We start from the raw sequence: 15,140 nt of genomic DNA on the forward strand, positions 1-15,140 counted from the left end.
AAATCGCGGACAACAAAGGAAACATTCGGGCAGACAATAGGACCTAGACGTGCCCGGTTGTAGAAAAGTAACCTTTAAAATACAGTTAGTGATTCTTCAAAGCTTTAATATACGATAAAGTTATCTTGAACCTTGGAACCTTTCATATCATATACGTTTGAGAGACAGACTTACAGCTGCCGATAATCTGTTAATAAAAGGTTTGTTTCAGAGCTTCATAGGACGTATCAGCACTACATGTCTAAGGATAAAGTTGATATTTCATGAACCGTGAGTACTTCTTATTTATTAATAACAGCTTCATGAATACGTTTTCTTTCTAATAATACCAGTCGGCAATGACTACTAATGTCAGATACTTATTTCATTTCAAGATAAAAATAAAATAAAAAACTGAGTCAAGGTAGCTCATATTCTTTCTGCTTAATTGCGAAAATCAACAAAGTTGGGAGAGGTAAATTTAACGATTATCTTAGCGTACTTTGAAAGAAGTAAAGATTCATGTGATTAAAAACCTCGGTGGAATTCATATCCTGATATGAACTGTAAGATACCTGATCTTTGTCGGGTAGAATGTATTCGAGGTTTCGTTAAATACAAAACGGCATTAAAAGTTCAACGAATTTTGTATCAATAAACCCAGCCATGCTGACTTAAAAGAATAGTCCAGGTCAAACTTTTGTTTGATGTGTAAACGATGAACATAATCTAAGCATTCTGGTGAAACTTGCATTCAATTCCTATGTACCGTTTTTGAGATATTGACAGTTGAAGTTGCGACCAAATTTGTACCAAAAGTGAACTTGGGGCACACAGGTGTGACGTCATTGTTTCACACTGATAAAATAATGTTTTGTTTTCCTATAAACTTTACGTGTAATTTTATACTCCACAAGTGAATATACCCAAAATGTGAATGTACTGGTATTTTATAGACTCCCCATCTCTTTTAGACAAATTAGAAACCCTATCTAATCCAAGGTCAAATCAATAGACTGAAAAATATCATTTCAATGAAAAGTCTCTCATTAACTTTCACTTAGTATAGAAATCAATCTAGACATACAATGAGCCAAGCCGCCCTTGAAATGTCTTTCACGGCCGTCAGCAGCAGTTACGGTCTTCTAAAGAGTCGTACATATAGCAGCTTAAGAAGACAACGTGACCGACTATTGACAGACGCGAAGGTGGCACTGGCTACCAATCGGCATACGAGGAAAGCCGTTGAAGAGTTAAGCGACGTGAACCCAGGCATCATAATGAATATGTGTATTAACACTACCTCTGTGAAAACGTATTGTAATAATAGTCAAACTTGGTAGTTGTGACGGAGATCATTTCCTTTTGACATATCTGGTGCTGAGGGCGCTATTTCAGAATTGGAGTTAGAACTCGTGTTTTTTCAGAAAGCAAAGAATTTTTAACCTGCACGATATCAGTAGATTCCATCCTCTTTTGTACAACGTTTTATTACTGAATATCCATCCAAGAGTTACAGTCTACCTTGATTTAACAAATTTCATTATTGGAGAGTCACAGTCATGTAAGTTTTGTGTTGAAAATTGAGTATTCCCTTTGTAAAAAAAACCGAAGGTAGCCAGTGTCCCCTTTGCGGTGATTAATTGGGACTATTGTACCGGTTGCACGAAAGTTTTCCCTGGGATCCATATTTTCCTATAGGGTCTTTACGTTTCGTTAGTGTGTCTTTGCACTGTCCCCAGGGGTTATCCCGTTATGTTCTTTTTATACCTCCAGACATTTTTACATTGTTTTGTCATTTTGACAGGAGTTATAGGTGTAATTTGGTGGTTTTCAGGTTTGGGTGTTCAGAAATTGGGGGTGTTCGGAAACTGGCTCCCTTTTGTTTACTCGGTAAATTATGTATGATTTGTGTACTTCGTGATGTTTATTTACATTATTTAGCTCCACTAGGCTATTTTACAGTACAGGAGTTGGTGTATATACTGTATGGTTTTCTGTTAGTTGTTGAAACTAGACGTTGTATTCTTCCTCCTTTACAGGATTACACCTTTTGCCATGTCCTGTATTTTCACAGATCTTGCAGACTCCTTTTTTTTGGTCGAGTCACTCTGCATCATTGATAAGCAGACTTAATGCATTCATTGACCCTACCGGTCCGGCCCTTAAAGTGTCAAGGCCCTTTCACACATTTCATGTGTTGCCATTTCCTTTATGCTAGGCCTATGTTCTTTGTTCTTATGATCTATTATATCACGTACAAGTATGATTCATTATTTTTTGTATATTACCTTGGTACTGTACACATATTCATTACTTTCAGGTGTTCTTACAGTTTTGTAATCTATTGATTATTTGTTTTGACCTAGTGGCTCAGTCGGGACAAGCCATTTGTTTTACGGTACTTTCTCTACATCAATTTTCCATGTACATTTACATGTGCTGTTGTACCTTTAGAGTATAGACAACCAACCAAACATGTTTTCCTTGTGTGTATGAGACACCAGGTGTCTTTGTGTCATCTACCATGTTCAATACACTTTCATAGGTTTTTTATTGATCATTTTCCTATTTACTAAGTAGCTTTTCTACACATTCTCATTATTCTGTTGTTAACCCAACTGGTTCTCATATTTTATCACATTTTCTCATTTCAAGCTACCGGATGTTATCAGACGGCTGTTCCAGTTCTACCAGTATCTTATAATATATTTGAAGTTATATATCTTGCATGTTTTACTTGTGAGTAAGATGTTTATGAGTCGTTTTATATTATATCTCAACAGTTCACCGTTGAAGTACAATAAAGTGGAAACCATTGCTCAGACCCTTGGCCGCTTCTTTTTTATTTTCATCGGTTGACACTAACTGGTTGATTACAATATTACCGGTTCTACACATTGGCCAGTACAGTAGTACATAGACACATTTGTAACTCAAGGGAAACCGTGTTTCATACATTAGCCCATACTCATCATCACAGCATATATTCAGCCTTCATCTGAAAAACGATGCTCGTTAGCTATAGTAATTGTAAACCTTTAATTACTAGGTAGAAGCAGAATGTATTTCATGGAAATTGTGACGTCATGATTTATTCGCCACATAGATATTCTTCTTTTAGAAATGTCAGCAACTACTGGACAAATAACAATATTTGTTACTCATATAAAAATACATAATCTCTTAGAATTTTCGAGTGTGCAAATGACTTCGTTTAACACTTGGAATACTTTACACCACACATAACTACAAGAATTGCCTGGATGTGCTCAATTAGTGAAAAGGCACCAGTTGCGAATGTACATTGGGAGAGGGAATGCCACTTTGCAGAAGGCACAAAGAGCTGTGTACAAATCAACACAGGTAGGTATTCTTCTTCCCCCTCTTCTGTCTCATCTAAGCCCTTCCTCTTACTTTTCTAATTCTTCTTATTATTTGACTATATCTTACCTACGTTGTAATTCTTCTTTACAGTATGACAAGTATGTGTCACGTCATCAGAATAACCAAGACCAGGATGATGAACTGACAGAACCAGATTGTACCAGTATCAGTACCAGTACCACACTGGGTACTTGTGAAGATGAAGTAGCTATAGAATAATTAGCAATACAGTACGTAGTTAGTAGAAAACATTAAAACATAACCTTACTTACAAAACGTTATTTTAGCCTGGAATGTTCGTGTCAATACCGTGGTAGGTCTCAAAACTATGAAATAATCCGTATCAAACATATTTATAACTTTTTTCAGTTGAACACATGGAAAATTATAAGGTCAATTATTGTTTTGAGGATCCCAAACGTCGGATAAATTACACATTGAAACGATCTGCAAAAATGAAACCGAAACATGGCCTCAATTAGTTGATTAAGGTACACAAGCGAAAATGAATATCAATAGTACAAGAAGCATACCAATTCAATGCTAATAATTAACTTGATACGGTCAATGGAACACCGCTTTTCACTTTAGGCTATATAATACATTTCAATCAACTTTGTGGTAATCTGTGAAATGACAATTTGTTTTCCTTTTTTTGTCAGCTAATGTATGTTAAATTCACCACACTATCAACGACGACAGGCAATGAGAAGATGATTTACTCTCCTGGGATATATATATAACACTAGATCTCTTAAGTGATCAACAGTACATGATATTGGCTGCAGGTCGAAATGTCTCATGTGACCAAACGCATTTCCTTCAAATACTGAATTAGTGTGGTTCTACTTTCCCCAGTGGAAATAACACCTCTAACTTACAACGTGTGACGAATCAGCTCTAAATTCTGCACCAGAAGAACAAAATAAAGACATTTGTTTCGCTCCTCCGTGATTTTCAGCTAAGTGTGGACCAAGTGGGAGGCATTATTTAAAGTTCTATATGCAAACAACTTGTAGACTACGTAGAGAACGTTATTATAATATGTAAAGTTTTCATTATTTACAACGAAAACCAGCTTCACGAGCCAATGAGTTTCATCGTTTTACGAGTGTTGTTTAGTCTGTGCGCAGTATCGAAAGATGTATTTCACATTTATAGAAAGCTATAGTCAATAAGGATATCATGCAGTTGAATTTTACTTACAGTACAACTGGTACCAAGGGAAGCAGGACACTTCGCCCAACAACCATTTCGCCCAACTGCCATTTCGCCCAACCTTACCATTTCGCCCAACCAGCCTGCTCAGACTCCGATCGATATCGAGCGGACCTCACTTTTTTATTTACCTATTACGAAGTAACCTAACCCAAAATAAATCAAATTGACCTAGTGGAATAGAAAAATTAATATTATTCTGACTGAATATTAGTAAAAATAAGGTTGGGCGAAATGACCAACACGGTTGGGCGAAATGACCATGCTGGTTGGGCGAAATGACCAGGCTGGTTGGGCGAAATGACCAGGCTGGTTGGGCGAAATGGCAGTTGGGCGAAATGGTTGTTGGGCGAAGTGACTAGAAAGCGTACCAAGCAGCAAGCTTGTCTATATCCAGTATATTCTGCAATCATTACGTATCTCTTGGAGGATTAAAAAGATATATTTCAGACATTGGTAAGCAGTAGATCAAATATATTTTTCGTTATCACCAACATATACAATTTTTCTTATCTAATATAAATATGTTAGTTGCAGTTTTAATAGTTTGATCCTTTTCAATATCGTTGTCAATGGAACAATAATCACAACGTCAACTGTAATCGCTATAAAATCATATAGAACTTTGGAACCTTTCGGACCACATAATTTTAGGTGACCTATCCTTGTCTTTTGCCTTGTCATTGTTTTATTTGTTTGTTTTTGCTGATTACCATGTTGAAAGGTTTCCTCAAATTCCTCATACCGATACAATATGGGCGGCCATTACTGCCAAAACAATATAAAAATAAATCATTACATTACATTCAAAATAAATGTAAGTGGTATGACATTCATTTCTTACTTGTCGCTTGTGTTGCCTTTTAAAAGAGATGCATTATTTAAAGAAAATGTCATCATTCTCTTCTAATGTAAACACATATTCATGTAGGGGTATTTATCACCAATTACATCATCATCATCATCGTCATAGTGATCATCATACTGATTATGAGTTTGAACTTAAAGAAAGAACATTGATTAATGGATATCATTCATTCCTTTGGCAATCATAAATATAGTATTTCATATGAAGTATCAGAAAGTTGTAGGGATGTCCCCTCCCGTTGTTATAACCAAAGAAGATATCCTGCTTTGAATAAAAGAACTGCTTCTTAAGAACAAATTTTCAACATCTAAAATAAAAGAGGCAGTTATGGAACATTTCCAAAATAAGTGCTCAATATTCTCAGTTTCAATTTTATAAAAGGTACAAAGATCTGAATCCCGTTTACCCATCAATGAAAGGAGCCTAATCGTGGCAACAATTCTATGAATAAATTTGAACTGGGAAAACTGGATTTTAGCTTCAGAGACAGTAGAATACGGCATATGAAAGAAGCGATGCCAGTCTCTGTAGGTTAAGTTGGTGAAGGTCGCATTCCACTTTTCAATTCCGGTTGTCTGATAGACGACGCAAATGGCGCATATAAAGTAGTTGGGAGACTGTTGAGGCTTTTAGAACTTCATTGAATAGAATTATTTTGTCATTATAAATATAATTAATAAAATATTAGTAATAAATATAGTAGTATTAATAATAAGTAGCATATATCAAAGTGTTGTATCGTGAAAAAAAACATGCTCAAGAGCACTGTGCAAAGAACGAATACCTGGAATATAAAATTACCAAACTTAAGAAAACCTAAAAGTAATAACAACAGCAATAAAAGTAAAAATGATATAAGACAGGGTTATAAACCACAATAAAGAACATAAAAATATAAATATACATAACGAATGTGCACAGTAATCTGAATAAAACAACGTATAAGATTTATGCCGATACTCAAGCCTAAAAAGATAAGTTTTCAAATGCTTCTTAAAAGTGTCAATAGATGTGACATTTTTCAAGTGATGAGGAAGCGAATTCTATAGTTTAGGACCTGCTGCACTGAAGAACAATCTCCATATGTGACTTTGTTAGTACGAGGACTATATGGAGCAGATCCAAAAATGAAGGTAAGTGATAACATGCTTAAACAAGTATTACCTTAGGGACTTTTACCTCTTTTCTCTGACAATGGTTAACTTTTCGAGCGGATGAACACTACTCTAATTGTGGTTTGGTACCTACATGCGGGCTTGCTGCTACTGTAAATTAGTGGCGCTTCTACCCTAAACGGAAGTTGCTACTATCCAACACATGCTCTTTCTTTGCTCTGCACTACCAGGAGGTCGCGGCTATTTATAGATTAGTTGGAAACTCCATAGAAACTGTAATAGCAACCAACCCTTTTATTAAATGGTTGTCTTTATTGTATAGTTACAAGCCAATCAGATGTTGCTTGATTCTTTCAAGTATAGAACGATTCTGTTCATTTTTTGTGGGACCGTTCCACTAAATGGGGGGGGGGGATGGGGAGGGAGGCTACCTATGACAGTAAGAGGCCCGTCTGCCGAAAACTGACCCCTCCCCTTGAAAAAAGTACACAAACTTACTTACTAATGAATTACAAGTTATTTTGGAATTATAAGGGACTGTGAATTGTTTTGGTAACAGTTCAATGCTTTACATTCTAGAACTGTTTGTTTATAGTGCACATTAGTATAGTGAGTTCTACGCAACAATCATCACTGAATAGAATGGTTGACCTAGTGGTTAGTTGAGGAACACATGTTACCGTGTTACGAACACAAAGTAGTAATTACTGATGCACGGCAGTTGTGGGACATGACCAGTAGTAGCTTTACCAGCTACTGTATGAGTATCTGCTGGGTGCATGCCTACCCTAGCGCACGCAAGTGAGGGATGGACGAACACTTTGAAGGACAGAAGCATGTAAAATAAAAAAATTTCAATTAGCAACTGCTTTCATTAACTGACCTTTACTAACAATGATGACAAAGGCATGTACATAGTGTGAATATGAATGTAGATGTAGCACCCCTAATATTTCCCAATAGTAGTGTCTATAGTTTTGTCCCCCTGTATAATATACCTTTCCTCTTAACTTTTCTTTTCCATTTACTTCTTATCTCTTTGTGGTATTTTCTAGTAACGCTCACAGAGTCAGTGAACTGTGTGCATTACCCCTCAGTGGACTAGTTTCCTGCTAAAAGGACCATTAAGCCCTGTGTGGTTTGGCTTCACACTTAGATTACTCTTAGGTTACGCTAAGCTAGTGATAATTTATCTGTTATTCTCAACACTAACAGACCAGGCCTTGTTTTATTCTCCCTTAAGTGTAGTAAGTGTTTTCACGCTCTCTGTAATCTCTGGTGGAGTAAGTTAAAGATGTGGGAAGACAGTTTATCTACTTCCTGGAGTATTGGTAGCCAGTCTTAGAAAAATCTTGTCTGGTAGGGTGGGATAACAACCTTCCCTTTGTTCAAAGAAATGGCTTAAAACAGCTAAGTTTGCAAGCAACTCTACCATTCACCAAGACACTCCAAGTCCTGTACCGGACTGTACCAGTTTTCATTAGAAATTAATTTTTAATTTAGAAATTAATTATATTAATTTCTACACAGGTAAGAGTTCATCTTTTGACTTTGCCACAGGCCCTTCAGTAGCTTGTTCATTTTCATTGTGCATACATAGAGTATTTTACTTGCAAATGTATACATGTTAGTTCTGTGCTGGCCATGTGCACACAGAATATTTAGCAGCCCTCATTAAGTGTATGGTGTTGTATTTATTGTTGTTCCTGTGATGGCTACGTGCACACAGACTTAAGTTATTAATTAAACGTTTTGTACCTGTAATGGCTATAGAGAGTCTACAGGTGAGATCATTATTATTGTTACCTGTTGTTTTATAGTATGTTTATAGGGTTGATTATGGCACTTGTACTGCCCTCAACCGTTGCCATTATGTGTGTTGTTATGTTCTAACCTACATTGAGTTAAAGTAAGAGTATTGGAAGTACTTAGGTTTTTTGGTCTAACGAGAACCCACATTGGGATATTTATTTAGTTATTATGTACTATTACGATACGTCTAGCATTACCTGTTACCGTAATGTACTCACGTTCGTATCTATTTGTTCTAAGTTTTCCTATTCAAGCTATGTTTAGATTTCATGATGCAATGCTACACTTTTACTAGTTGCCATGGTGATAGGGATAGCTGAATTTCTGCAAACCTTTATAGTTGAAAGAATTGTAGCAATATGTTAGTAGGCATATTGACTATTTTGTGGACCGAGACTCTATTGTTGTTGTTTATTAGAATTAGAGTATTAGCATGTATTTAGCCCTGTGAGTCACCCTTCACTGGTACAGACTCCATCTGACCAGATATATACAGCAGATAAGCTAGGTGACATAGTTTCCGTTTTATAGCCTGCTCTTAGTTCCAAGTGACGTTTAGGTACCTGCAGCCTAACAAAAGGTGTCAGTTGCCATGGCAACCTTAGGTCTAAGTAGTAAGAGGTGCATGGGTTGAATCACATAGTTAGTATGCTACTGTTGTTGCTACGATTGCTAGCTGAGGGATTTCCCCAGTAGTACATTATTTATACTTGTAGACTTCACGTAAGTCATAGAGGTTGTATTGATTTTAGAATTAATCACTCGCCTCTATTTGGATATTTTCGTAAGTGGAACTAGGGCAACCAGCTTCTAGTAATATATTTGTTAACCTACGACATTCCTAGATTATACTGCTATACCAGATAGGGATAGACAGTTTCACTTATTTATGGAGCACTGTGTTATTGCTGTTTGAGTAACATAGGCAAGTAGTTGTATGTTTAGCGATCAGTTGTGTATTAGTGTCTACGTCTCGGAAGGTTCACTTTATTTGAATACTTTATAGTTGACTTGTTGTCATGCCGACCAGGTATGATGGGTTGTACCATATGTTTTACTCCTTATGAGGTAATTAGGTTGACATTCGCTTATACTATTTCATTATTGTTGTGTCACCCTTACTGATTATCTTTGTTGTATATTATTGCATATTTCATACTTATTTTAATTGCTAAGTAATTGTTTGTTTACTGTGGGAGATCGTTAATCCCCTTGCCCTTTGTTTAGTTCGTTTTTATTGTGTTGGCATTGCATGGTGACCATTCACCAAGACACTCCAAGCTGCCATGCACCTGGCTGTGCCAGACTGTACCAGTTTTCATTAGAAATTAATTATATTAATTTCTACACAGCTTATTCATATGTAGTTGATGTAGTTTTCACCTATCGAGGGACCGTGCCTATAGATGTCCTATTATACGGTAGTTTTAGACGCCGGAACCCCCACGCCTGGTCCGGGTAACCAAGGACGCATGATGTACCCCCACTAGTAGATGCCATTCGTGGACTGAGGGACTGATCCTTTATTCGACGAGATGGGCGTGACTCCCAAGCTATTAGTTTTAGTAGGCCATTAGTGTTAGGCCATGATGATTTTCATGTGTTAATTATGATTTAACTTTATTTGCATTTTATATATTTTCAATCATTTTGCATATCGTAATTCTCTTTTACCGTATGGTGAATAAATCATAGTTACCCTGCGGATTACGATAGAACATTGCGTTTGTCCTCATTTTAATATACTGTGTTATTATATCTTCACAAAGGCAGGCGACTCATCACAGAATTGAACCCCGCTTCCCTTGATCTTATGTATCTCGTGGTTGCGTTACCAGCACATATTTAGTCTTAACACTAAGTGCTACATAGGCATTACAAGGAGAATCCAATCCGTAAGGACAGGTCGACCCTTTCACATCGCCGGGCGAACAACGGATGATCGGTACTGAACCGACTGGTAAACGCTGAAGTAGATATCCTGTGACGGTTCGTCTCAGATCCCGTGGTAGATCGGTGGTGTGTGGATGGCTGCCGCTACTGTGGGCCGCCGATGTGGAGGTGGTGGCAGAAGATTGAAATGGACAACCAACGAAATAAAAAATAAAAAAGTTAAACTAGATATTACCTTTTCAAGTAAACCTGCTACCTAATTTCTAGTAAACAAATATGCATCAGAATACAATATTTCACGTCTAAATTTCGGGGATTACCGTAGACCCATCTCCCTCTGTACATGGGAGAGGTTTCACTGACCCACGAACCTAAGCCCCTCCTATAACACTCGACACGAGCCTGACTTCAATGCACATTTCTTCACTTATATACTGATCTATATCTCCAAAATGCTTAATATGGAAGAGATGGTGAGGTCAGGGAGCTGCTACTCTAGCAGCTCCCTGGTATCAGCGTCTTCATTGATTGCTGTGTAAGTCGGACGCAGCTGGTCGAATGTACACATGGCCCTGATTGGCCGCTACCTGATTCATCTCGACCAATCGCAGCCTACCTTTGGACTGTCGTGAAGAGCCATGGACCAAGGAGTTGTTACGGAACAACTCCCTGCGCTGCATGGACGCACATCGGACGACCCATGCCCTAGGACTATAAAAGACTGGAATACGCAATCCTTGGCCGTTAAGGAGAGCCCTACTCTTGATGTGTTTAAAACTAGATTGCCCACGCATTGTTACTATATCACTGCTGCGCTGCGTACCAACATCCTCGTTGTGATACCCCTAATTGAACCTCTATGATTTTTATTCAAATAAAATTATTCAGAGCTGACTTTAAGCTCAAATTAAATATTAAATACTGTACGATATAACCTTTTTTCTTTTAAACCGCAACTGTTTATCTTTAGTAGTTTCTTTATGTCAATTTAACTGAGACAATTTAGTAACTTGATAATCATTTATAAACGTTATCAAAATTTGATTTCAATAAACACTAATAATTCGACAGGGGAAGTATTCAATATAGATTTGATTTCACCTGCAAGATAAATACAAACAGCTCTGATGTCCAGCTAATTTTTTTTTTAAACAAATCCAATGGTTGAAGTATGAAGTGGAAACTGTTTGCTGGTTGGTGCCGTTTGTTGTTGATCAGACGTTTTGGGATGACTTTAAATTGAAGTTTAGTGTTGATTTGTAATTCGCGGACAACAAAGGAAACATTCGGGGCAGACAACAGGGCCTAGACATGCCCGGTTGTAACAAAGTAACCTTTAAAATACAGTGAATGATTCTTCAAAGCCATAATCTGCGATGAAGTTATCTTGGACCTTTGAACCTTTCATATCGTATACTTTTGAGAGATAGACTTACAGCTGCCGATATTCTGTCAATAGAAGGTTTGTTCAGAGCTCGTAGGACGCATCAGCACTACAGATCTAAGGATAAAGTTGATATTTCATGAACCGTGAGTACTTCTTTTTATTAATAACAGCTTCATGACTACGTTTTCTTCCAATAATACCAGTCGGCAACGACTACTTATGACAGATACTTATTTCATTTCAAGATAAAAATAAAATAAAAAATCGAGTCAAGTTAGCTCGTATTCTTTCTGCTTAATTGCGAAAATCAACAAAGTTGTAAGAAGTTAATTTAACAATTAACTTTGCTTTGATAGAAATAAAAATGGGATTCATGTGATTAAAAACCTCGATGGAATTCACATCCTGATATGAACTGTAAGATACCCGATCTTTGTCGGGTAGAATGTATTCGAGGTTTCGTTAAATACAAAACGGCATTAAAAGTTCAACGAATTTTGTATCAATAAACCCAGCCATGCTGACTTAAAAGAATAGTCCAGGTCAAACTTTTGTTTGATGTGTAAACGATGAACATAATCTAAGCATTCTGGTGAAGCTTGCATTCAATTCCTATGTACCGTTTTTGAGATATTGACAGTTGAAGTTGCGACCAAATTTGTACCAAAAGTGAACTTGGGGCACACAGGTGTGACGTCATTGTTGCACACTGATAAATAATGTTTTGTTTTCCTATCAAATTTACGTCTAATTTAATACTCCACACGCCCTAGGACTATAAAAGACTGGAATACGCAATCCTTGGCCGTTAAGGAGAGCCCTACTCTTGATGTGTTTAAAACTAGATTGCCCACGCATTGTTACTATATCACTGCTGCGCTGCGTACCAACATCCTCGTTGTGATACCCCTAATTGAACCTCTATGATTTTTATTCAAATAAAATTATTCAGAGCTGACTTTAAGCTCAAATTAAATATTAAATACTGTACGATATAACCTTTTTTCTTTTAAACCGCAACTGTTTATCTTTAGTAGTTTCTTTATGTCAATTTAACTGAGACAATTTAGTAACTTGATAATCATTTATAAACGTTATCAAAATTTGATTTCAATAAACACTAATAATTCGACAGGGGAAGTATTCAATATAGATTTGATTTCACCTGCAAGATAAATACAAACAGCTCTGATGTCCAGCTAATTTTTTTTTTAAACAAATCCAATGGTTGAAGTATGAAGTGGAAACTGTTTGCTGGTTGGTGCCGTTTGTTGTTGATCAGACGTTTTGGGATGACTTTAAATTGAAGTTTAGTGTTGATTTGTAATTCGCGGACAACAAAGGAAACATTCGGGGCAGACAACAGGGCCTAGACATGCCCGGTTGTAACAAAGTAACCTTTAAAATACAGTGAATGATTCTTCAAAGCCATAATCTGCGATGAAGTTATCTTGGACCTTTGAACCTTTCATATCGTATACTTTTGAGAGATAGACTTACAGCTGCCGATATTCTGTCAATAGAAGGTTTGTTCAGAGCTCGTAGGACGCATCAGCACTACAGATCTAAGGATAAAGTTGATATTTCATGAACCGTGAGTACTTCTTTTTATTAATAACAGCTTCATGACTACGTTTTCTTCCAATAATACCAGTCGGCAACGACTACTTATGACAGATACTTATTTCATTTCAAGATAAAAATAAAATAAAAAATCGAGTCAAGTTAGCTCGTATTCTTTCTGCTTAATTGCGAAAATCAACAAAGTTGTAAGAAGTTAATTTAACAATTAACTTTGCTTTGATAGAAATAAAAATGGGATTCATGTGATTAAAAACCTCGATGGAATTCACATCCTGATATGAACTGTAAGATACCCGATCTTTGTCGGGTAGAATGTATTCGAGGTTTCGTTAAATACAAAACGGCATTAAAAGTTCAACGAATTTTGTATCAATAAACCCAGCCATGCTGACTTAAAAGAATAGTCCAGGTCAAACTTTTGTTTGATGTGTAAACGATGAACATAATCTAAGCATTCTGGTGAAGCTTGCATTCAATTCCTATGTACCGTTTTTGAGATATTGACAGTTGAAGTTGCGACCAAATTTGTACCAAAAGTGAACTTGGGGCACACAGGTGTGACGTCATTGTTGCACACTGATAAATAATGTTTTGTTTTCCTATCAAATTTACGTCTAATTTAATACTCCACACGTGCATACACCCATAATGTGAATGTACCATAGGTATTGGTATTTTATAAACTTCACATTCTCTTAAGACAGACTAGTAACCCTATCCAATCCAAGGTCAAATCAATAGACTGAAAAATATCATTTCAATGAAAGGTCTCTCATTAACTTTCACTTAGTATACAAGTCAATCCAGCCATACAATGAGCAACGCAGTCTTTGAACTGTCTTTCACGGCCGTCAGCAGCAGTTACGGTCTTCTGAAGAGCCGTACATATAGCAGTTTAATTAGACAACGTGACCGACTATTGACAGACGCGAAGGTGGCACTGGCTACCAATCGGCATACGAGGAAAGCCGTTGAAGAGTTAAGCGACGTGAACCCAGGTATCATAATGAATATGTCTATTAACACTACCTCTGTGGAAAGGTATTGTAATAATAATCAAACTTAGTAGTACATAGACACATTTGTAACGCAAGGAAAACCGTGTTTCAAACATTAGCCCATACTCATCATCACAGCATATATTCAGCCTTCATCTGAAAAACGATGCTCGTTAGCTATAGAAATTGTAAACCTTTAATGACTAGGTATAAAGAGAATGGATTTCATGAAAATTGTGACGTCATGATTTATTCGCCACATAGATATTCTTCTTTTAGAAATGTCAGCAACTACTGGACAAATAACAATATTTGTTACTCATATGAAAATATATAATCTCTTAGAATTGTCGAGTGTGCAAATGACTTCGTTTAACACTTGGAATAACTTGAATCACACATAACTCCAAGCAGAAAATACCGTCGCAATCGTGTTTGAGTAAGTTATTAGCTTGCATGTAGCTAAGTCTGATGTGTCTTTGCAGGATTCTCGATGGCCTTAAAAGAGGAAGCAAAAGAACTACTGGATATCATTAAACGATTAGAGTCCGAATTGCCTGGATGTGCTCAATTAGTGAAAAGGCACCAATTGCGAATGTACATTGCGAGAGGGAATGCCACTTTGCAGAAGGCACAAAAAGCTGTGCACAATTCAACACAGGTAGGTATTCTTCTTCCTCCTCTTCTGTCTCATCTAAGTCCTAATTCTTACTTTTATAATTCTTCTTATTATTTGAATATATCTTACCTACGTTGAAATTCCTCTTTGCAGTATGACGAGTATGTGTCACGTCATAAGGAAAAAAAACAACAGACTGATCAACGGACTAGCGAGAATGCGTCAGGTGGTCCGAAAAAACAACACCAGCCTGTTGAATCGACTGGCGAGTATGTGTCAG

General features: G+C 36.8%; 2 long non-coding RNA genes across 3 annotated transcripts; both read left to right on the top strand.

The window, feature by feature from the left end:
- Window positions 1–1,328: 1,328 nt before the first annotated feature.
- LOC139983508 (uncharacterized) lies at window positions 1,329–5,366 on the top strand. 2 transcript variants are annotated; one of them, XR_011798721.1, is made up of 4 exons: window positions 1,329–1,543; window positions 2,766–3,345; window positions 3,457–3,596; window positions 4,029–5,366. It is a non-coding gene; the product is annotated as an uncharacterized lncRNA (long non-coding RNA). The 2 variants fall into 2 exon arrangements; XR_011798722.1 differs by lacking the exon at window positions 3,457–3,596.
- A 7,819-nt stretch (window positions 5,367–13,185) lies between these two features.
- On the top strand, window positions 13,186–15,140 carry LOC139983779 (uncharacterized). The gene is made up of 4 exons (XR_011798819.1): window positions 13,186–13,253; window positions 14,034–14,241; window positions 14,727–14,902; window positions 15,014–15,140. It is a non-coding gene; the product is annotated as an uncharacterized lncRNA (long non-coding RNA).

This window comes from Apostichopus japonicus, chromosome 16 (genome assembly GCF_037975245.1).
Source record: "Apostichopus japonicus isolate 1M-3 chromosome 16, ASM3797524v1, whole genome shotgun sequence".
Lineage (NCBI taxonomy): Eukaryota > Metazoa > Echinodermata > Holothuroidea > Aspidochirotida > Stichopodidae > Apostichopus > Apostichopus japonicus.